This window comes from Mus caroli, unplaced genomic scaffold (genome assembly GCF_978045245.1).
Source record: "Mus caroli unplaced genomic scaffold, Mus_caroli_1 scaffold_6, whole genome shotgun sequence".
Lineage (NCBI taxonomy): Eukaryota > Metazoa > Chordata > Mammalia > Rodentia > Muridae > Mus > Mus caroli.
Genome location: NW_028227261.1, coordinates 22,635,188 through 22,658,244, shown reverse-complemented (window position 1 = coordinate 22,658,244; position 23,057 = coordinate 22,635,188).

Genomic DNA, 23,057 nt, shown 5'->3' with positions numbered 1-23,057 from the left:
TGGACCGAAACTGATGTAGGTCCTTTTTTGTCTCCCACCTGAACATCTGTAGGGTAACATCTGGCCCCTTTACATCTGCCGAGAAGAGGGAGTGGCTAATGTGAGAGGCAGCAGATGTTGGCTTGAAGGCCCCGAAGGAAAGGGAAGAAGATGAAGGGAGGGGGCAGAGAACAGGAGCGCTTCCTTACCGTCCCAAGCCCACCTGGGGGTGCTGGTTGCTGCCCAAGAACTGTCCCTCCGAAGATGTCCTCTAGGTCTCCCTCAGGTGCTGGAGGCCTCGGGTGCTTCTGGGGAGTAGCATTGATCCAGATCCAGGGTGTCTTAGGAAGGATTACAGGTCCTGCATGTGCAAGTGGGGAGCAGAGTTCCTCGTGGGTTAGTGGGGCCCGTGGGGAAACCCTGACATCTCCCAGGCCCCGTTCCCTACCTGAAGTCAAGTCCCTTCGGCAAGGGAAAGGAAACCTCGCAAGGCCATGTTCGGGCAAAAAAATAAAGGAAAGAAAATGCCAGCAGCAGCTCCGGTCACCGGAAGCGAGCAGAGCCATCGGAGTCCAGAGGCTCTGTGGGAAGTTCTCAACATGGAGTCTGTGTTACTTATAGCAGTAGGAAGAAGACCCTGCTTTGTACTTCCAAAGAAAGGAAGCAGAAGAGGAACCCTGGCCTCCCAGGAGCTGAGGCTGAAGGACACCCACTCTCTCTGCTTCTCCTCACAGCTCTGTCTGCTTTCTCACTGTGGCTCTGGCCTGTTGGCTAGGGACGGCAGGATCTCCCCTGGTCAGGGTAAAACCTTGCATAGAACAGATGCCCAGGCTGCACTTGTGTCTGAGGCAAGGGCCCTGCGGCTCCCTGGGAGAGGCAGTCTGCTCCCTCTCTGACCCGGTTATCTCTTTCTCTTTTGTGGGTACTGCTGTCCCCTCTGGTGGCACTACTGCAGTGGTTCTCGACCTTCCTAAAGCTGTGACATTTAACACGGTTCTCCGTGTTGCGGTGACCCGCCCCCAACCATAAAATTGTTTTGATACTACTTTGTAACTGTAATTCTGCTACTGTTATGAATTATAATGTAAACATCTGATGTGCAGCTCTTAAAGGGGTCGTCACCCACAGGTAGAGCTGACCTACTGTGCGTAAGCATGCAGGAGTGAACACAGCAGGCAACTGTATTTCTCCTGCTGGGGCTAATATCCACCCCACACCCACACCCACACCCACAGTTTACAGATGGGAGAAGCAAGGCCCAGAAGAGAGGCAGTCTTTCCCCAAGCCTCACAGTTAAGGACTTCTTGGAACCCTGAGAGCCTGCTACAGCCCTGCTTAGATCTCTGACAGCCCTGACTCGGCCTCCCGGGACCTCTATAGATGAGTATGAACACATTGAGTCCACATTGAACGGGCATCATGAATGAGTTCCAAATGCACCCAGATGTTGAGAGTTGGTGAGGCCTGCTCCCAGCAAAGCCAAAGGAAAGAGTAAGGACGGTGGGAGCTGCACCTGCGGGAGTCAGGTCTCATTTCCACTTCTCTTCCACGAGACTCCACGCAGTGGACAGAGTCGTTGTTATCACCGTGTCACGGTTGGCAAAAGCGAGTCTCCGCAAGAGGTCAGTGCCTAGCAAATGGTCTGTGTGACATGAAAGCCACCTCCTACCTGGACCATGTCTCCTCTTCCCTATGGCCCAGATGTACCACGTCAGTCACAGAACTCCCCCTGGTCTTTCCCAACCCTGTTCAGAGACTTCCTGAATGTTCCTAAGGAAGACAGAGTCTGAACCAAATCCATAATAGGCAGATCCGGGGGGATAAAGACATGCGGAGTAAACGGAATGAAAGGGTCACACGGAGGAGTTAGTTCCTGGAGATGGAGCTTGTGTGTCCCGTGGAGAAGACCCGGGAGAGGAACAAGGAAGGAGACAGTCTGCTGTGAGAGCTGGGCATGACTTCAAGGCAGGTGGAGGCCGGGCAGACTGCAGGCTGGGCAGTGGTGGCCACCCCACATCCCATGACACACAGGCAGCTCCCTGAAATAGGCCTGCGCAGATGTGCACAGAGGAGATAGGTTACTCTGTATGTGCGTGCATGCATGAGTGTGGCGAGACCACAGGGCTCCCAAGCTGCCTGGGCCCCTATTTTTATCCCTCCCTAGACACACAGACAGACTGACAAAGCATACTGCTTCTCAAGCAGGTAGACTGTGTCAGGGATGGCCATGTCTGTGGTCTGTCCAGGACAGAGCAGAGACTCCAATCAGCCAAAATGAGACCTAGCTCAGGGACACTTCAGGGGGGAAAAAAAGTGAGGATGCAGGACCCATGTTCAAAATTCATTAAGTCTTTCAGGATAGAGATGGAGAGATGGCCCAGTAGCCGAATGCTTGTCACAAAAGTCCTGATCACCATAACCCATGTAAAGCCAGGTACACTTGTGCACATCTGTAAGGCCAGAACCTCTACAGCAAGATGGGAGGCAGGGGGTGGGAAGTCCTGGGACTCACAGGCTAGCTAGCCTGGCCCACACAGCAGAACAAAATATCCTAGGTTGTCCTCTACATGCGCATTGTGACACACACACACACACACACACACAGATATGAGACTGCTGAGAGCAAGAACCACAAATTTCAAAGCCAGTGACAGCATCTGGACAAACAGTCCAGCCAACCCCAACCCCATAGCATTTCCAGTCATAAAACACCTACAAAATCCACAGAGTTTAAAAGCAAACTGCAGGGGCTCAGTAGTTAAGAGCACCAACTGCTCTTCCAGAGGTCCTGAGTTCAACTCCCAGCAACCATGTCGTGGCTCTGATGCACTCTTCTGGTGTGTCTGAAGACAGCTACAGTGTAGTCATATAAATAAAATAAATAAATCTTTTAAAAATATATATATTAAAAATATTTATTTAAAAAAATAAAAAGCAAGCTGCAGACCCCACCCCTAGACCAAAGCACCATCATTTGGTATCTTTCCTTCTAGAATGCTCCGTGGGGTAGTTTCCCACCGTGTGTGAGGCCACATGGAGAGTACCCCAGACCCTCAGGAAAACCATTCGCTGTCACCATGCCTGTAGGCTGAGAAGAATCCTGTGTCAGGGTCATGTCTACTCATGCCACTCACGACCACTATTGTGTACAAACACTAAACACTCCATACACAGCCTGGTGCGACGAGTACACTGGATGTTTAACATTCATTCACTCATTCATTCATTCATTCATTCGTATGTTTGTTGTTGCGGTGCTAAAAATTGAACCCAGGGCTCAATCGTGCATGCTGGGCAGGCATGCTGCCACGCAGCTACAGCCCCGGTCTCATTTTTGCTTTTTATTTTAAAACAGGATCTTGTTAAGTTGCCCAAGGCTGGCCTTATGAACTGAGTCTATATATCTATAGCTCAGACTGGCCGTGTAAATTCAGTCTGTATGCATACATAGCCCAGACTAGCCTTGTGAACCCTTCTGTATACATAGCCCAGGCTGGCCTTGTGAATCCTTCTGTATACATAGCCCAGGCTGGCCTTGAATTTTTGATCCTTTTGCCTCAGCCTTCTGTGTACCTGGGTGCCTGTGTCATGAAGCCAGGTTATTAGCTTTATTTTAAAGATTTACTTTTATCGTTTACTTTAATTATGTGTAGGTGTGCGAGTCTCTGAGTGTGTGCACAGATGTGTGAGTTTGTGTGTGAATGTGTGCTCAGGTCTGCGGGTGCTCCTGGAGCACAAAGACTCAGATCCCTGGAAGCTGGAGTTAGAGGCAGCTATGAACTGCCTGTCATCGGTGCTGGGAACAAAATGTGGGTCCTCTGGAACGGCAGCACTCGGTCTTAACCACAGGCATTCCCCCCACGCCTCCTATTAATTTCATTTTAACTATTCTCCTAAAGGCATGCCCAACTGTTTCCTGCGTTCTCTCTCAGACCACGGGAGGTCTCGTGCGCGCAATGCGTTTACAATTTAGAGGACAGCTCCTGGTGATTCTGTTTATTTCATCGGATGTTGCAGGGAGGGGAAAAAAAAAAACACCTAATAAGTTCAAAAGTGCCTCTTGGTGGGGGGAGCACTAGCTGATGTGGGGCAGAGTCAGACAGTGGAGGAGGGATGGGAGGACCTTGAATGGTGTCTGTGAATGGGGCCTACTCTTCCCTCACCATGAGCTGCTGTTCTAATTCTTGTCTTGTTTCCTAAAGAGCAGGAAATGAAAGTGTGTGTTCAACACAGGTATTGGGTCCTGTACATAGGGCTCAAAATCTGCAAGACAGGGGCTGCTGTATCACACAGGGTTGTGTTGCAGGACTTGTCAGAGCCTTTGGTATGCTAACGAGCACGGTCTTTAGAAGGTTCACCCTAGCCAACCTCGACATAGGCTGTTTCAGGGAAAGATGCAATGTCTCCACCTGCCAGCAGCTCCAGCCAGGAACAGCAGAGGATGTCACAGGAGCGTGTTAGGGGAGAAAGTACAAAAGCAAGGTTCAGAAATCCACACTGTGGTCTGAAGTTGTTAGGGTCCTGGCATCTCTAACAAGCTAGGCTCAGCCACACACCCTCAATAGACCAATTAAAGAGAAGGTTAATTTAAAAAGAGAGACTTACTTAGTGAGGTCACATTAAGAAGGGGAACAGAGAACCAATGACTCCAAAAGTCCATCTTCAGGTCCTGACAGGAGGTTTCAGTTTAAATAGAGCACAAGAGGGGTGTGGCTAAGTCAGGTCAAGGTGTGGTCCCGCCCATCTCCTGACCATCACCCTCCGGCTTCCTGTCGGTCTCTATAGCTAGGCGATATGTCGAATGCTCAGACTGTGAAAACCTGTTTCCAGAGGACAAATCCCTCTTCGGTCTGGCACCAGGTTTCAGCCTTTTCCTTCTCTCAGCTTGAGACTCCGGGGGACAATCCAGCTCCTTGTAACCCGTTGTTTCTGTAAGGGACTCTGGGGTCTCTTCAGAGCACCTTCATTCCTGCAGGGAGAGCTGTGAATTGAATCTCTAGAAAATAGGAGCGATGGTGGCTCGGCTTTTAAGTAGTCTCAGGATTCAGGCACTGAGTGATTTCCATACCTCTGCTCAGAGAGCCCTATTAGGAGATGCTAGTATCAAACCCACTTAATAAACGGCAAGGCCCAAAGAGATTGTTGCACCTGCCTGAGACCACCCAGCCTGGGTTCAAGCCCAGGCAGCGGCCTGGGAGCATTCACACCTCACAACAGGGCAGCTACACAGAAATCTGGGCTTCCCTACGTGAAGGAACACTCTTTGGCTCCCACAAGCTCCCTCGAGCACTGGTCACATGACACTACAACTCTAAAGAGGAACTCTCAGAAGGTGGTGGACAGAGGAGAGAAACTGAGGCACAGAGAGAGGGCCTTCAGCCAGAGTGAGCTTTGATGGGACCTGAGGGCCCTGCAGAATCCTTCAGACTTCCGTGCAACCCCAGGTCCACACCACCCCCCTGCCTGAGGGCACCTGGAGCCGAGACTTGGTCTAAAGTGGTCTGGGATGGCAGGAGGTACCACCCTTCCTGCACTGCGGACACTGGGGCTGGTGAGAGGGCCTTTGGCCCTTGGCTTTTTACCTGTGATGCTGGGGGGTAGCTTCTGAGAGGCCTGGAGAACAGATGTAGTGGGACTGTAGCTTCATCAGTGACCGGGGCTGGGGTTGAAGGCAGTGGTACCTGGACAAAGAACCAAGTTAGGATCATGATTGGGGCCTGGTTTGTGGCATCTGGGGTTTCGTGTCGGAGACATGTCTGTCTTTTTCACAGTGCATACCACACCGAGTGGGAGGCATGACCCGTTCAGCCTAGGGGTGCGGGTGGATGGTCACTCATGGTCACCAACTCGTAGATTTGGAGTTTCCTCTTAGCTCTGACATCCGCAGAGGCCAGAGCTGTGCCCAACCATCTTTGACTCAATATTGAATGCCGCACCCAAAGAGAACAGCACTCACCTCAGGGTTGTCAGAGCCAACAGAGACAAGGCTGAGCTCCACAGGAGGCTTGCAAGGGATGCAGAGCCTGGTGACAAACTTTGCCACTGGTGTACTGTAGGAGCCCTGTTCCTGGGACGCCACCCTCCCCCGCCCCGATGCTCTCAGGGATGAGATCTCCAGCTTTGACAGTTTGGCTCATTTGTCTGTATTTCCCCGTTTCTCACTGCAGTCTTGTGATTTGTGTCCCAGGGTGGGTAGGATGGCAGCTCAATTAATGCTCTTTATGAACCCCATTGTTTAAAGAGACAATAAATAAGAGAGGCCAAGCAAGGCAATTCTCCCCAGCAAGCACCCCCCAGATCCAGCTGCCCCAGGCCCTGACAGCACAGGGCTGCCAGCCCTCCTGTCTTCCACACAGCTCCAAGATACACCCCCACACACACTTCTGTAGAACAGTCCCTCCCCAAGTCCTTCCCATCTGTGCCATCCTTGGTACCAGATCAACAAAGCAGCCAACGTTTGACCCCATAGCTACCTCACGCCCTGCATGCTGAGCCCTGGGCCTTGGGCTTTGGGCCTTGTGCCCACATACTGTGTGGTGTGCATGCAGAAAGCCTCATACAGGCGCAGTCACTTCTGTCACTTCAGCAGCCAGGCCCTGCCACAGTAGCCACACCCACCTAGGCATCCCAGAGAGGCTATGGAGAGGCTGGGGGTGGGGGGGTGGGGGGGGTTGCAGTGCTAGACCTGCTTCTCTTACCAGGAAATCTCTCACACTCTTAGAGACCCCAGCCACATATCTCAGCTCCTGTCTAACACAAATGTGATGGAGGGATGTGGGGGTGGCGCTCTGAGAAGCAAGAGGGCTACAGAGACGCTAGTGACATGCTACTGGGATTTGAGCCCTTCACACTCACACAGGGGGACACCAGGGACCTTCAGGCCATCCCGGTCTCCAGTGCCAGAGCTGAGAAGCCTCTCAGGAGTGAAGTGGAAATCCACAGCTCTCTTGGGGTGATGGGGAACGACATGCAAATAGGAGGGTCCCCAGGGTCCTGGGCAACCCCAGAGCTCATTTCTGGCCTCTTCTTCCTGTGAGGTGGCCTAAAAAAGAATCGTCTATCACCAGGGCATGGTGAACGCTTTGTCTTGGGGTGGGGGGCAGGGAGGGGATCCAGCACAGCAGGAATGAGGCCTGTGAGTACACAGGATGGCTGTGGAGAGGGGCCCGGTGGAAAGTTCTCCCTGCTACCTACACCCAAGCCCGCTCCACTCCATGGAGTAGTGAAAGGTGAGGAAGGAGAAACTCCCAGGGCACCAGAGAAGGGGACTCCAGGCAGGCAGGATCTGGCTACCTCACTGTCAGGCCAAAGCTTCACTCTGATGCCCAGCAAAGATAAGACTGTGGCCGCTGACAGCTAGCTGCAGGTGTCTCAGAGCAGGGCTCAGCTACCCAGACCACAAGGCCCCCCAGTCCCTCGCTCTCAATGACAGCGCCAGCAGCCTGCGGTGGAAAATCAGCTATACACGGGCCTCAGCAAATTCTCTGTGGGTGAGGCCCAGCCGTGGCGTTTCTGTGTTCTCTGCTGTGGGGCAGGAGGCGACCACTCCCACCTCCAAGAACACAGATCTCCCGGATCCGGTACCTGGCCAGCTTGGGGGTTATTAAAAAGTGAGCTTTGTCTAGCCTGAGGTCACAGCATCCTAAGTCCCGGCTATCCACTTAGACTATGACTATCCACTTAGAACTGAGCATCTCAGAGACAGATGGCAAGCCTTTGACATGGCTTGAATGAAGCACCGAAAAAAATGGGTGTCCGGTGTTCTCACCCTTGGATGGAGCCAGGAGTCGTTGGGTGTGAATTGGCTTTTCTTGGGAAGAAAAGGGACTGTGCCTCCAGCTTCTTGCCCAGTAGGGACACCTGAGAAATAGCTGGAGGGCTAGTGGCAGAGCACTCAGTCATGGCCAGGCCATCTCCGTTCCAGGATTTGTTCTAAGGGTGGTGGGGTCAGGGATATGACCGATTCCATCCGAGAGGGTGTCCCTCAAAATGATGGAAATCCATGGACACCCTAAACAGCTGGGCTGTTGGCCCAAGGCAACACAATGGTGGCCCAATCTGGGGGCCAGGCTCAGCAGCCTCTAGTTGCTGCCATCATGGAAGGAGCTCGGTGACAGTACATGGAGTCATTTCAAACAGTGAGGACTGACCGTTCTCAGCATCATAGGAGGAAGCAAAGAAGCCCAGGGAGGCAGGGAGGTGGGGGTGGGTGGGGAAGGAGGCAATAAGAGCTACCCAGGAGGAAGGAGCATCCGAAGGGCAGACGCCAGCAATGGTTCTGGGTGGCAGAGTTGGGGTGGTTTTAATTTTCTTCTCCATAATTCTATTATTTTCCAATTTTTCCTTAATGAATAGGTATTATTTTCATACCCAGAAAAATATGTGTTTTGTTTTAAGAGAGGAGGGAGCGAAGGATTCTCTTTTCCCTCTTGTGGACGCTGAACTCTAACACCGAGGCCTGGAGTGGGAAAGGCAGACTTCACTCATTTGCCTGGTCTGCAAAGCTCCGGGAAGCCGCTGTTCTTTTCCAGAGAGCTGGAAATGACCCATGTCTGTCCTCAGGGCATCACAGTCCTGGAAAGGCAAGGGCCACCAGCAAGTCCTCACAGGACATCAGGACAAGGAGGCAGGGGAGTGTTGGAGGTAGTTTCACAAAGAGGGGAAATGAAGATGGGGCTTTGGTGTATGCATAGGAGTTTGGTAGCCATAAAATGAAGACCCCCCCTTGGGCTAATAGAGACTCTGCTGTGAGAAGAGGGTAAGGAGGGAGACAGGGCTGGAGCGTCCTGCTCCTCTGAGTGCTTGGCATTTCCCAGCTCTTACACTCTGTAGCTGAGTCTCCTGGCTGGGTCTTGGTTTTGTCCCCTGGAAAATGGGTTACTGAGTTAATGACATCACTGGGCTATCACCCATAGACCGCTAGAAAGAGCTCAGCACCACTCCAGGTATAGAGATGGCTTGGTTTTTGTTTTGTTTTCTTAGACAGGGTCTTGCCACATAGCCCTGACTGGCCTACAATTCACCATGTAGACGAGGCTGGCTTCAAACTTGCAATGTTCCTCTTGCCTCCAGTCTCCCAAGTGCCAGAATATTTGCTTTCCATTTCCTGGCCATGGTCTGGAGCCAGAGTGCACTAGGCTAAGCGCTAGAGCGTCCATCCACTTGTTCCACCCATTAGGCGAGTGTGTGCTGAGGTCCGGGTGTGTAGCCAGGATTTGCCCCAGATGAGGAGGAGGGACTGAGAAGCCACGTACAATGCAGGACAGCCAGGTTTCCTGACTTCAGGTGAACAAGGAAAAATCGCTGCAGTGGGGACAGGCTTATAGTCTTCCCATCTGCTCTGCGTGGGTGACTGTAGTCAGAGCAAAGCTCTTGTCTCCCAGTGACACAGGACACAGGAGACAAGAGCTGCCCGCAGAGCACTGATGTCTGCTGAGGAGCCGGACCCAGGACAGTCCTTGCCTCTCTCCAGAGTGACCACGAGCACAGTGTGGCCAGAAATCCCAACGAGAATCCGACAAGAGCAAAGGACTGAGTTATACTCTGTTCTGATGCTGTGGGGCTGTCATAGTTGCTGGGTCCTGCTCCGGCTCCGTCCCATGTCCCTGGCTCCTGGCTTCCAGCCTCTTCCCATCCAGTGCTGATGGATCCCATCTCCTCCCAGTGCCGGTTCCTCTGCTGTCCCCACAGCTCTCTGGCCTGTTCTTCATGCCTCTCTGACTGTTCTCATCACTGCATAGCCCAGGCTAGTCTCCAAGCCACCTGCATAACCCAGTTTACTTGGAGCCTTAACCTGCACGGCATCTGCTAAGTCCCCTTTGCTCTGTAAGATGATTTATCCCCAGATCTTGGGATTAGGAGGTAGACATCACTATGATTCTGCCTGCAAAGGGGGCTCAGAGAAGGAGGAGGAGCCAGGCAGAGTTGAATTGACTTGGGCACACAGACAGACAGATGGACAGACAGACAGGCGGGTGGGCAGGCCAGCAGAGGCCTTGAGGCAGGGAGTAGAAGAGACTGGCATGCTGAAGATCTCAGTGGATGGACTAGCCCCAGATCAGAGAGGATTCCATGACGCATGAGGGATCTGAGTTCGAGATTCAAAAAGAACTGGAGTGGGCAGGATAGCTCGGGGGTAAGGGTGCCTGCTGCCACGGTTGATGGCTTTGGTTTGATCCCTGGATCCTACATGGTGGAGGGTAAGAACCAGCTCCCACAAGCTGTCCTTTGACCTCCGCACACATGCCTGAGGATGCACACATACAAATAAATCCATGTACTACACGTTTGTTTTGATTAGAAGAACTTCCTGGGTGCCAGGAAGAAAATGCCGTTAAGACTAGTAGTGTGCCATAGGCCTCCGTGGTCTTCTAGGTGACCACTCAGTGTCCAGTCACTTCAGCACACCCTCTGTGGACCTGTGTCTCCAGTGAGGCAAGCTGGACACACGGGTATTCTGCCCAAACCCCTCCCTCCAGGGTGGGCCAATTGTCAGTCTCACATCTAAAACCTGGTCCTGGGGCTCTTGGGGTTCTTTTGTATGTTTTGAGGGAAGAGCTGGGGTAGCTGAGAATGGCCTTGAACAACTGATCCTCTACTATCCCACCCCCTGCCCACCTCCGCTGAGATTACAGGCCTGAACCACCATCTCTAGTTTATTGGGAACTGCTGAAGGTTGAGTCAGGAATGATGCTAGGCGCCCGCACCAACTGAGCTACATCCGCAGCCCAGAACTAAGACAAAGAACCTCTGACTCAGGCAGATCCCTCAGCACAGGAGCAGCAGTGTCCCTGTGTGTACGTGGGGGTAAGTCCCAAACCTATGTGGCACACAGCAGGAATAGGACAGTAAGGGAACACAATGTCCCACAACCTTTCGGGAGCCCCGACGACCCCTCTCTGGGGTCTGGCACTGGCTGGCTGTGGGTCTCCAGCCTCCAGACCCTCCTCCTCACTGCCAGCGTGCCCCCATTCCTTTTCCTCCCCCACATGCTGGGTGGCAAGGCTTTGCCACAACCACATGAAAAGCCATTTCCCCGGGGTGTCCCCACACCTGGGAAAGCCGGCAGAGCGCCCAGCGCGGCCCCGCCCCCGCGGCTGGAACACCGGGCGAGATCAATGCGACCGGCGGGGCGTCGCCACCTTGTTCCAATCAGGGCAGGGCGCCTTCCGCTGGGGACCGTGCCCAGCACCAACCCTGGTCCTTCCAGACGCAGCCGGTGACCCACAGGAGCCGCAGCCCTCAGACTCGGGCCACAAGTAGTACCCAGGCAGCACTACCTGAATCCCTCCCCTCTTCAGCCTCAGTTTCCCCAGCTTCCAGGAGCCTGAATTCTTCTCTGATTCTTATCTGGTTCTCAGATGAGATAAAAGACAGAGGACACCCATGGTCAGATACAGGATGACAGGAGCCTGTGGGGAAGGAAGCTGGTGTCCTGCGGTGAGCTTGGCTACCAGCTGCTGGCTCTTTAAATCGTCCTCAACCCTCAGGGCTCAGCCCAAGTCACCTCCTCCAGGAGGCCCTTCCTGATTGCCCTAAGGCACTCCTCAGCATCAATTCTTGCGGGTCTTCTGTCTTCCCTACCAGCTGCCACACCCCTTGCTGCATCCCTGGCCCCCCCATGGCACACTGAGTGTGCCCAGTGTTATGGAAAATGGAAATTAGTACCTCCCGTCTCATCTCTCCCTTTATCTCTACTTTCTAATGGAAGCACACAGCTCCTGAGCCCAAGACAGAAAGGGGACCAGGTTGGGATGAGAACTGGCCAGGTCTGTAAGCTTAAGGCTCTAACTGAGGTTCTGAGATGGGCTGGGAGAAAGACTGCGTCTGAGGACATTTGTGAGCATGTGAGAACCCTGGGCATGTTACACTGTGACCAGTGAGACACTGGCCCCAGCAACAAATGACAAAGGGAACCGCTGTTGGGAGACTGTGGCCAGGATGGCCGGGCAGGATTTATAAGCCCACTGTATCCCAGGGTCAGCTGCCCATATCCTCAGGGGCTCCCTCCCCAAGACACAGTGAGAAGGCGCAGCCAGCCACTCAGTGCGCAGGCTTAGATTGGGAAGAGACCTCCCAAGCTGCTTCCCTCCTCCCCAGTCCCTGCCATTCACCCCTGCTGGCCTTCCATCCCCAGGATCCACTGTGGAGCCAAGCCCACAGACCGGTCCTGCTTCTGGAGACCGAGCTCTGACACTCGCTGCTGCTCCGTTGTGAACTTTGGCCAAGTCACCACTTTTACCTCAGCTTCCTCCTGTGAGAACAGGAGTTGCCTAACCCCTAAGGAGACTGAGACAAACTTGTCTGCAAATATCTATCCGATGTATATTGTTAGGAGCTCGAGGGTCCGTGGGTGGGCGGGGCAGGGGGTGGAGATGAGGTTGGTGCATATCACTGTGTCAACAGCCAGAGCCCTTCCTCCCTGTCTCAACCACACCCTCCCAAACTGAATTCCCAGGCTGAACACACTGTCACCTGTGAAGTAAACCCTGGCAGGGACGGGGAGGATCGGTGGTGGGATTTGTGGAGGTTGCAGGGAGCATGCTCAGTGGGCACTAGTTGCCTGCTGGGTACCAGGAGATGCCTGTGCCCTGAGATGTCTTTAAGAACTATCAGGCCATTGGACTGGGAGCTAGGGAGAGAGCTTGGTAGACTGGCAGTGTCAGTGAAACAGTTATTTAGCCAAGAACAACATTCCTGGGGCTGGGGACAGTGGCTCAGTGAAACCAGCCTGGAACATGGGAGGTTGGGGTTCAACCCCAGGCACCACAAGAAATACAGAAATAAAAGCTGAAATGATAAGCAGACCTCGTTTTGATGTGTCATGGACGGCTGTAGAGCAACACAAATGTAAGCTTTTGTTTGACTGTTTTGGTGGTAGTGATTTGTTGTTGTTGTTGTTTTGCTGTTGTTGTTGTTGTTTTGCTGTTGTTGTTCTTCTTCTTGTTGAGACAAGGTCTCACTACGTAGCCATGGCTATCCTGGAACTCTGTAGACCAGTCTAGCCTCAAACTCACAGAGATCTGCCTGCCCCTGGCTCCTGGGTGCCGGGCTAAAAGGCGCACGCCTAAATGTAATCTTGTTTGCTCTCTGAGGTTTGAAAGACAGAGAAACTTTAAAGCCTTTTCTATTTACTTATTAACAGGCTCTCATGTAGCCCAGGCTGGCTCCAGAGTCCATGTGTAGCAGAGGTGACCTTAAGCTCCTGATCTTCCTGCTTCACATCTCAAGTGCTGGAATTACAGACACACAGCAGTGTACTTTGGTTTTTTTTTGTTGTTTGTTTGTTTGTTTGTTTGTTTGTTTTTTTAAGAATGTGCTTTGAAGCCGGGCGTGGTGGCACACGCCTTTAATCCCAGCACTCGGGAGGCAGAGGCAGGCGGATTTCGGAGTTCGAGGCCAGCCTGGTCTACAAAGTGAGTTCCAGGACAGCCAGGGCTACACAGAGAAACCCTGTCTCGAAAAACAAAAAACAAAACAAAACAAGAATGTGCTTTGAGACAGGCCCTCTATTACACAGCTCCAGCTGTTCCTGAATTCACTCTGTAGACCTGGCTGGTCTTGAACTCACAGAGATTCTACTGCCTCCATCTCCTGAGTGCTGGGATTAAAAGCAGATTCCACCATACCTAGCCAGCTAAAATATATATAGATGTGTATGTACACGCATACATATAATATATATTGCTTGCCTTTAAAACATTTATTGTAAAGTGTTAAGCACAGAAGAGCATATAAAAATGATTTTTGTTGAACAATGAAAGAACGGCGATAAAATAAAGCAGGCAAGCCTCTGGGCCCACAGGGGACTTAGCTGTTTCCATGACTGGTGACTGACATGAGGATCAGATCCCCCTCCTACCCTGAAGGAGCCTCTCTCCAGACACACCCTCCTGACAGGGTGGGGGTCACTTTCTGGTCTCTGCGTATACTGTGCTCTTTCTAAGTTCATTGTTAGTATATTTATTTACTTACGGGAGTGCACATGTGTCAGCACACATCTGGAGGTCAGAGGGCAACTTGCAGGAACTTGTTCTTTCCTTCTCCATGTGGCTTCCCAGGAGATTGAGCTCAGATCTCAAAGGCTTAGCGGCCTTTGAGTGCCTTTCCCTGGGGCGAGCCATCTCACTGGCATGGCTGTATGGGCTTGTGAGGGCAGAAGCAATGGAGAAGTGATGACCAACCCTGGGGGACCTGAGGGAGGGAGGCTGAGGAGAGAGAGCATGGAGATGACTTGTTCTCTCCACACAACAGGTGAGCAGCTGGCCTCAGGGAACTCCAAGGTCACACAGCCTGAGGCTGAGATACAGGCTCCAAGGCCTGACCTCAGCGGGATCATACACAACCTCGGACTTTCTCATTTACTCCATAAACCTTGCCCATTAGCTGACTCTGCCCTGGCCCCTGGACCTGCTTTAGCCTCCTGCCCTATTTGACAGCTGAACTCCTCACTGTCTAGTGTCTGTCTCTCACAGCATGCAGCTCAGTAGCTCCATTCTCTTTCTAGAACATTCTTAGAACTTACTTTCCTTGTGTGGAGCCCAGAGCGAGCACTCCCCATCTCCCCATCTCCCATCTCCCATTCCACCTCAGCATCCTGCGGTCATTGCCACAGGGGGTTCTTCAATAGAACAAAATCGAGCCAGGCAGGGTGGTACATACCCGAGATCTCAGGACCCGGGAGATAGACACGGGAGGACTGGGAGTTATCCTCAGCAACACAGTAAGTGCAAGGCCAATTAGGGATCTATGCCGCCCTGTACTGCTGCTGCTGCTGATGATGATGATGATGGTGATGATGATGGTGATGATGATAGCAGCCAAGGCTGAGGAGACAATTTAGTCAATAAAGTGTTTGCTGTGCAAACTTGAGGATCTGAGTTCCATCCCTCAGAACCCACGTTTTAAAAAGTAGGTGTGGTAGCACGTGTATCTACAGTCTCAGTGTTGGGGAGGTGGAGACAGGAGGATACCTGAGACCTCCTGGCCAACCAATTTAGCACCAACAGTAAGCTCCAGGCCAATGAGAGATCCTATCTAAAAAATAAAGTGGAAAGAAATTGAAGAAAGCATTAGCCTCTGGCCTCCACAAGCATACGCACACATGTACATGCAAACCTATATGCACATGCTCATTTACACACATAGAAAACACCCAGACATAAACGGAACCTATTCATCTAAGGAGGACTTCTTACCTGGGGTGGCCCCTTCTCCAGAACAATTCAGTGATTCCCTTCCCTTCCTCCAAGATAGGAATAGCTATAGGGAGCTGTGGTCTCTGAAGCCCCTGTGCGCCAGAACCGCACACCCCATTTTGAGCACAGGAATGTTCCCCGCTTTCAGGTGAGAGAGACAAAGCTGGGGGGGGGGGACCAACAACCTATCAATCAAGCAGGAGCCCAGTGCCCAGCCTAGGCTAATGCTCTGCCTCCCAGGCCTGGAGGGTCCTGTTACCAATGAGTCATCTTCCTCTGATCCAGGCAGGTGGGCCGCTCTCTACCCTGGGTCACTGTGGGGCCGGGGAAAGCTCAGGCGCACAGCTAGAGTCTCCTCCTACTCCACCTGTGAAACAAATCCACTCTCCCATTACCGAGATGCAGCACTGCCCTGGAATGGCGCCCTTGTTCTGGGAGCACATGATGGGAAAGGAGAATGTCTCTATCCACGCCCGAGCCGGGGTCGCTTACTCTCCTCTCTCTCGATCATGCATGACTCTGAGGTCAAGGTGCTGCAGAGCTGTGGGGGCCTGTGTCACTGTTGCATGGTGACACTTGTGCCTGTGATCTCCAGGACAGCAGAAGGACCCACTCTCTTCCAGGCAGCCAGATGCATATGGCTCCCATGATGTAAACCCAAAGTCTTTTATTTATTTATTATATGTAAGTACACTGTAGCTGTCTTCAGACACTCCAGAAGAGGGCGCCAGATCTCATTACGGATGGTTGTGAGCCACCATGTGGTTGCTGGGATTTGAACTCTGGACCTTCGGAAGAGCAGTCGGGTGCTCTTACCCACTGAGCCATCTCTCCAGCCCAAACCCACAGTCTTTACCTCAATACCTAAGGCCACCGTTTGGAGGAAGTCTGCCGGGAATTGGAACCATACGGGCCACAGTGGGGATCGTTAACACCCGTCAGGAAGTGTGGCTGTGACTTCCACACTTGGCACTAGAGGTTCCTGACAGGCCAGTGTGGCTATGGACATGGGATGAAAGCGGCTTCAAGTCAGTCAGTGCCCAGAGCCAGGGCCAGGGTCTTGCCAGCCCCCTGAGTGACCTGGGTAATTCAATAGTCCTTCCTAGCTCTCCGTTTCTCTAACCATTGAATGCAAGATGAACAGATCTACTGTAGGTGGATAAATTCTAGGTCTCTTAGGGATGAGGCAGGTGCCAAGCCACTGTGTCCCTGAAAGAGAGCCCAAGACCCAGAGAAGGAAAAGACCTTTGACTCTGTCACACATCCCAGGCTCAGGCCAGTGACCCCCTCCGAGGTTTATAAATGGCACAGTTATAGAACTACCCCGCGGCCCAGCCCTGTGGACATGGGCCAGGTCCTCACTAACCAGGCTCTTCGCAGCACTTATCTTGTACTTTCTGTTATTTGGTAATAAGGGAAAAGCTTGACAGTGCACATGGTCACCTGGCCCCGCAAATAAGGAACACTGCAGAATGCGGAGTGGTTGGGGGGTGCCAGGCAAGCGTGACAGTCCACAGTCGGAGACAGGGGGGTTGTCCTCGAAGCCCACTAGCTAGCCAGATAAGCTGTATGGTGAGCTCTGGCTTCAGTTGCGAGACCTTACCTCGGTGAATAAGGTAGAGAGTAAACAAGGAAGAGTCCTGGTATCAACGCCTGGCGTCCACATGTACATACATATGTGCCTGCACACAAAGAAATATACACAAACACACACAGAGGCACAGGCACACTCAAATGCTCTTACACACACACACACACTCCTCATTTTTGAGTCTGGGAGAACTGAGTTCAAATGTTTACTACTTCTTTGACCTGTCATGCCTGTGAACCTCTGCTCCTTCCACTAAGCTACTATAAGCAACAGATGTAACACCCTTCCACCTTACGAGCCACGCCATGGCATGGGGTAGGTTCCTGGCCTGTGGGAGCTCTGTGGCCAGGAATGTATCCATATGATTTGGGGGAGTCCATGAAAAATAAAACACATATCCTTGCTCACCAAGGAACGAAACCTTTCAAAGCTGCTGCGGCAGAACGTGCCTTGAGCACAGTGCGTGCCCTTCTGAGGAGTAAGGGCCCTGTGACACGGTGCAGGTCACACCCTAGGGTGCTGGCACGACCTCAGAGACAGCCAGGGAGCTTAGACCCAGCCCAGGTGGAAGGGCTGAGGCTCTTTTCCTTAGCAGCTAGAGGCCTTCCACTGGGGCCAACCCTGTTCCCTGAGCTGCCTGTGGCTAAGAGGGTGACCGCTGGGCCCTGCCACTGACGGTGGTCATGGAGGAGACATAAAAGCCCGACTGTTCTCCACCTCGGAACGCCTGTTTTTATCTCACGCCATGCGTACAGTACACAGCTGCTTTCTTTCCGCAGAGGGCTGCATTTTTTTTTCTCTCTTTTCCAAGGGCGACACTGGAAAAGCCATGTGGTTTTTATTGCTGGCAGGAATGTCTGCAGCGTTCCTCCGCACCACATAAACGGAGCCGTCATCTTCAGCCTTGTGAGGCCAAGGCAGCTCTCCTTCAAGTCGTCGGCCTCTGAGATTAATTAAAGTTTCACAAGGACTGACAGGCATTAAGACCTTTTTCAAGGGGTGGAAAATCCCTAATAGGACCCTGTGGCCCAGGCACTGCTGGGTGGGCTTTGGGGACAAGGGAGCCTACAGACAGACAGACAGACAGAAGATGGGGACCCAGCCAGCAGGAGGTGGCAGCAGGAGGTGCCCAGACACTAACCTGGCCTAGGTTACAATCTCAACAGACCCTTCCCTCCTTAGGCCTTGGTTCCGCTATTTGACAATGTCAGGGTCTTGGACTTGATGTCTTAGGGCCTTCATGAGTGACACTAGAATTCTGAAGCCAACCCAGGACTCTTCTGCGAGGAATCTAATGCTGCCCCATGGCTGTCATTTCTTTAATCTGATTCTGCTCCCTGAGACAGCAGAGTGGCCAGGAACATGGCCTCTAGGGTCAGGCTCCCTGGAGGGAATCCCAGCTCTGTGGTTTCCTGGCTGTGCAACCTTGTGCAAGTTTCTTAACCTCTCTGGGCTTCTTTTTTTCTCTTATAATACGGACATGATGGCCTCAGAAAAAAATGCTTCAAGGTGGCCTAAGTGAGCATGGGGTATAGAATGTGACAGAGGTGACTGCCACGCAGAGGTGCTCTTCCTGTCCCTGACCACTGCACCCTTTGCTATGGGCACCTTGATAGGTGTGAGCTGAGACAAAGGACAGATTTCTGTCAGAGGCCTTCTTGGGCTCCGGGTGCACAGTGGGAGTGTCTGTGGTACAGACAGCAAAGAGGGAGTCTGTTGAGTGCTGTTGAGGTGCCTGCAGGGGAAGTTCATTCTTCAGGGAGCCTGGGGCATCCTGGGAACCCAGAGAATAAAATCTTTGCCCCTCAGATGCACGCACAGGGAGGCTGAGCAGACACACACAGCAGGTGGTTCAAGAACCAGGGCTCTCACACACCCTGCCCTGCACACGCCCACCCACCCACCTCTTACAGCAGCCATGGGGGTCAGAGACTGTGCATCGCCTGCCAGACTGGACCAACTCCCTCCAGATACAGAGGTGACAATGATAGCGGGCCTCCTTCCCACCCCCTAAGACCCAATGAGTTCCCTCAAGACTGCCTCCTCAGTGCCAAACTGCATCCAGATAGGGCACACAGGAGGGAGTGGGGATTCCCATCCCCTAAAAGGTGACTGGATCCTGAAAGTGCAGGAATGGCTTGTAGGTTTTGATCACAGACTAGAGAGCCAGATGGGACTCAGGATGGCTTAGGAAGCTCCTTGCTCAGATGGGAGCCTGAGACCATAGGTAAATAACTCTGGTCCTTCCTGGCCCTTGCCCGGTGCTGGGGTTGCCCCCTTCCTCCCTCAGGCAGCTGAAGGCAGCCGCCCCTGGCCCCTGCTTAGGACCCTAAAGCCCAGCACTGAGGTGAGCTTAGCAGCACTGTACTCCCCCCTTCCTAGGCCTTTCTGGGGGAACTTTCTGTCCCCCGGGTTTGAAGGGTCTGTGGATGCCCTATCCCATTACACCGAATGGGCTGAGTGGAGCTATAGGGGACTCAGTCGTATCTCTAAGGCCAGCAGACAGTCTGGTTCCTAGTCAGGCCTCAGCCAAGGTTGGGACTGGTCTTCTAGCCCAACCCATTTCAGGGCCAGTCCCCCTCCCCCTCCCCAGCTGGGACAGAGCTGAGAAAGATGTCCCAGCGCTCCCTCCCTTCCCTCCCTCCCTCTAAATCCAGTTCTCAGTTCTGCAATTGGAAAACACACCCACCCATTCAGTATCCTCCCCTCAAGTCACCCAGGAGAGATGACCCCAGAGTTGAAACCTCTGAGATGGGGCCTCCACCTCTCCCGGGAGATTGCTTCTCAATTTAGTTACGGTACTCTGACCAACCGCTGGTTCTGACAGGTTCAGCAGGTGTGCTCAGACACGGGTCGGGTCGTGACATCTTTTGTATTTCAATATTTTATACCGTGTATGTAACTACACATGATACAGAGTTGTGTTTACCAACAGCATTTTATGGCTTTCACTTTCTCTCGGCCTTGGGGAGGGGTGTGCTCACTGCCCCTCTCCTGCCAGCAGGAACCCCTGGTTCCCCCTCCCCAAGAAAGAATGTTAGAAAGACTTCCCTCAAACATAGGAAAGTCCCCTGAGAGTTCCAGGGACTAAGCTGTAGGCAGGCTGCACACTGGGTGCCGGGATCAGAATGGAGACACTCAGTTTCGAGAAGGAACAGACACCTCTGGGGGAGAGGAAAGGGACTGTGGTGTCCTTGGCGATGGTCACTTTCTACTTAGGTCAGGGCTGCTTGTGGGAGGGAGGGCGGTAGTGAAGGTCTGGAGCCCTCGAAAGTTGCCTTCGGCACCCAAGTCTTTAGGCAGCAGGTAGCCCTCAGGCCAACCTAGGAGAAAGGAGGAGCAAGATGGCCACAGTTCTGTCCTAGGCTCTGAGTTCTAGAAAGCTCTGTGAAAGCTATCACCAGATGAATGTTTCACAGGTGAGGGTGTGACACTTGGCAAAGACAGTTGGCAGGATAGAGCATCCTTCTGGAGCAGGCCTGTGCCAAGCACTTCACACGTGATCCCAGATTCAGCTGTTATCCCCTGTACAGTTGAGAGGAAGGCTCAGGAATATTTGATGCAGGGTCCCTGAACCAGAGGGATGGAGGAAGCAGACTTAAGAACTAACCAGAGAAGAGCCAGAAACAAGTGTGCTGAAACCTACCCTCCCCGGACTCCTGACTTCCAAGGAATGAGACCCACTCAGTCCATTTCCTCAAAGACAGAGGCAACATTGCACAGCCAAGAAGCCTTAGTGGCTTGGTGGGGGGTGTCCTCTTAGGATAAGAGCCTGCTGTAGATGGCCCAGGCTGGTCCAATTTACCCTACAATGGACATACCCGTGAGAGAGGAGCTTTGATCTCTGCTTCCTGTCCTCTGTAGGGGACACAGTGAGGTGCTCTTAGAAGACAGCATTTGAGAGAAGGCAGACTGTTGTCTGACTGTGGGACAGAAAGAAAGATGGAACATATGTATGCACAGTGGGGAAGGGAGAGGGAGCGATGAGTCCTGTTTGGTGGCAGCTCTCCTGGTCTGAAAATGTGACCATACATAAATAGTTCTAGGTTTGTCGGTCCAGAGAAGAAAGAGGAAGCTGGTCTGGTTCTAGACAGGTTAAGGATGAAAGTCTGAGCCTTCTGTCCTATCCTCAGAACGGGGCTCGGAACAGAAGTAGGGAAATAGGGCGGCGCGTTTCTGTTGAAGAGAGACTTCTGCTGGTTGCAGGCCCTTCGGTATCTGGGACTCCTCCAGAGAACCGCATCTCTTTGTGAGAACCCAGGCAGGCAACCCTCGGCCTAACACCACACTATTCATTTACCTTATATGTGACCACAGGTATAAAGAGAAATCAGGCGCGCACTCTCCAGAAAGTAGCTCTTCCCCAACGCCCTGTGGCTTGGAAAACCCGTGCTGCCCCTGCTGCAGGCGCAAGTCTGTGCTCTGAGTCTGGTGGGGGCAACTGAGCAGACAGCAAGGCGCCAGCGCCAACTAGTGGGCGGTTCCCGTCACTGCTTCAGCCCGGGCGACCCTTCACCGGCGACCTCCGACTGCGTACTGAAGGCCAGCACTTCCCCAACCCTTGGATCTGGTGCCCGCGTCTTCCGAGGGTTATAGCTGAGTCCGGGCCCAGGGTCAGATGTTGGGTCATTCCTGTAGCCTCACTTTCCGGAGACCCGGTTATTAACTTGTTGTAAGATCAGAAAGAGAAATCAGGCGGAGGGACTAGTAAATGGGGCAGATGCAAACTGGAATCACTCAAGAAATCGAATTTACTTACGCATCGCATCGCAGAGGCGGCCAAGTCACGGCCCACAATCGCTCGAGGGCAGAATAGACGACTCGTGGCGGGTCTGGGTCCTACCTGGTGACTAGCGGTGCTCCCTTTCCAGGGGAGCCTCCTGAGGGCCCATGCTCAGGGCCAGGCTCCCTAGATCCCCTCTGGTCCCGAGGCTGTTTCCATGGCGGCCCAAGGCCTAGTGATGGTCAACTCCGAATCATAGGTCCTCAAAAAGTTCCAGTAAGGGACCTTCACTGTCCTTGCTTCCCTGGTGGCCTGAGGCGCTGGCATAAGGCCCAGAGAGGGGCAGAATACAATTCTCCTGGAACTCGTTAGACTCAGGACATACCTAGTACCCCGCTGTCTTACACCCAGCACCTGATTTCGTTTTTTGACAAAATGGAGTGTGCTAAGCTGAGGTCAGAGCCAGGATGAGGTCTTGATGCCGCTGTCGCCATCGGATCCTAGATCGTGTCGCTTCTGGGGCTTGGAATTGGTCGTTGCAGACAGATTCACTGTCGCTGGCAACGAAAAAATGCAGTCGAATTTCCAAAGCACTGAGAGAAACACGTGCATTCGTTTGTTGCCGCCGTCCAAGGAGTGCACGGGGTTGGAGAGAGCGCAGCCCTCGGTGACCGTGGACTCTCTAGTTGTGTGTCTGTGCACCCATGCTAGCCTTAGGAGACGGGACAGGGAAGAGCTGTTGTTAGTGAAGTCCAGGAGGTGCTGGGCCACGGAGCATGAGGAACGCGGAGACCCCAGGGCCGATTTCCCACAGAGCACCTAACAGCTCTGTTGACTCAGCGCTCTAGGGCCAAGAAGACTATGGCCCGGCCCTAGGAGGACCCCTTTCCATCCGTGGGGAGAAAGCAGTCTGACTGAGCGCTAAGCCACCGACAGCTTTCTTTCTGCCACAGACCCGCATCCACTTCCACTACACGGACGGTGGTTGCATGTGTATGGTGTAGCATGGGATGTTCCAAAAAAGCACACTGTTGTAGGCCCCGTTGTAGTTTTCAAAGACCCATGAGCTGCCAAGACAGAGGACAACTCCACGAGGCCTGCGCGATCCTGAAATTAGTTTTGAGTGGACAGGAGCCGTGTGGTTGTCCCCACCCCACTGCTGGTCCCTGTGGCAACCCCCATTCTGTCTGCCTCGAAGGTTAACACAGAGGCCACAGAGATGAGAGCCAAGGCCGCGCAGAACTGTGGACTCCCTCGTGGGGTGGAAGCTCTAGGGTCAAAATCGTTTGTGGAGTGGAGGGAATGAGAAAACCGTCTTGGGTGTCACCGCGGCAACCAGCTGAGGGTGCAGGTTCCGGGCTGCGGTGGCCAGAGCTGAAGCAGCCAGGCTGCGACTCGAGGGAGGGGAAGCGAGCCGCAGCCAGGAGGCTGGAAACCCGATGTCTGCCCAGGTCGCAGCGGCCGCTCCTGACTCCGGGGGACCGCGGCTCCCCGCGCGGCTACCGGGACGCGGGTGTCTAGACCCTCTGGGGCGGAGCCTGGCCCCTGCTTGGCTCGCGCGGGCCCG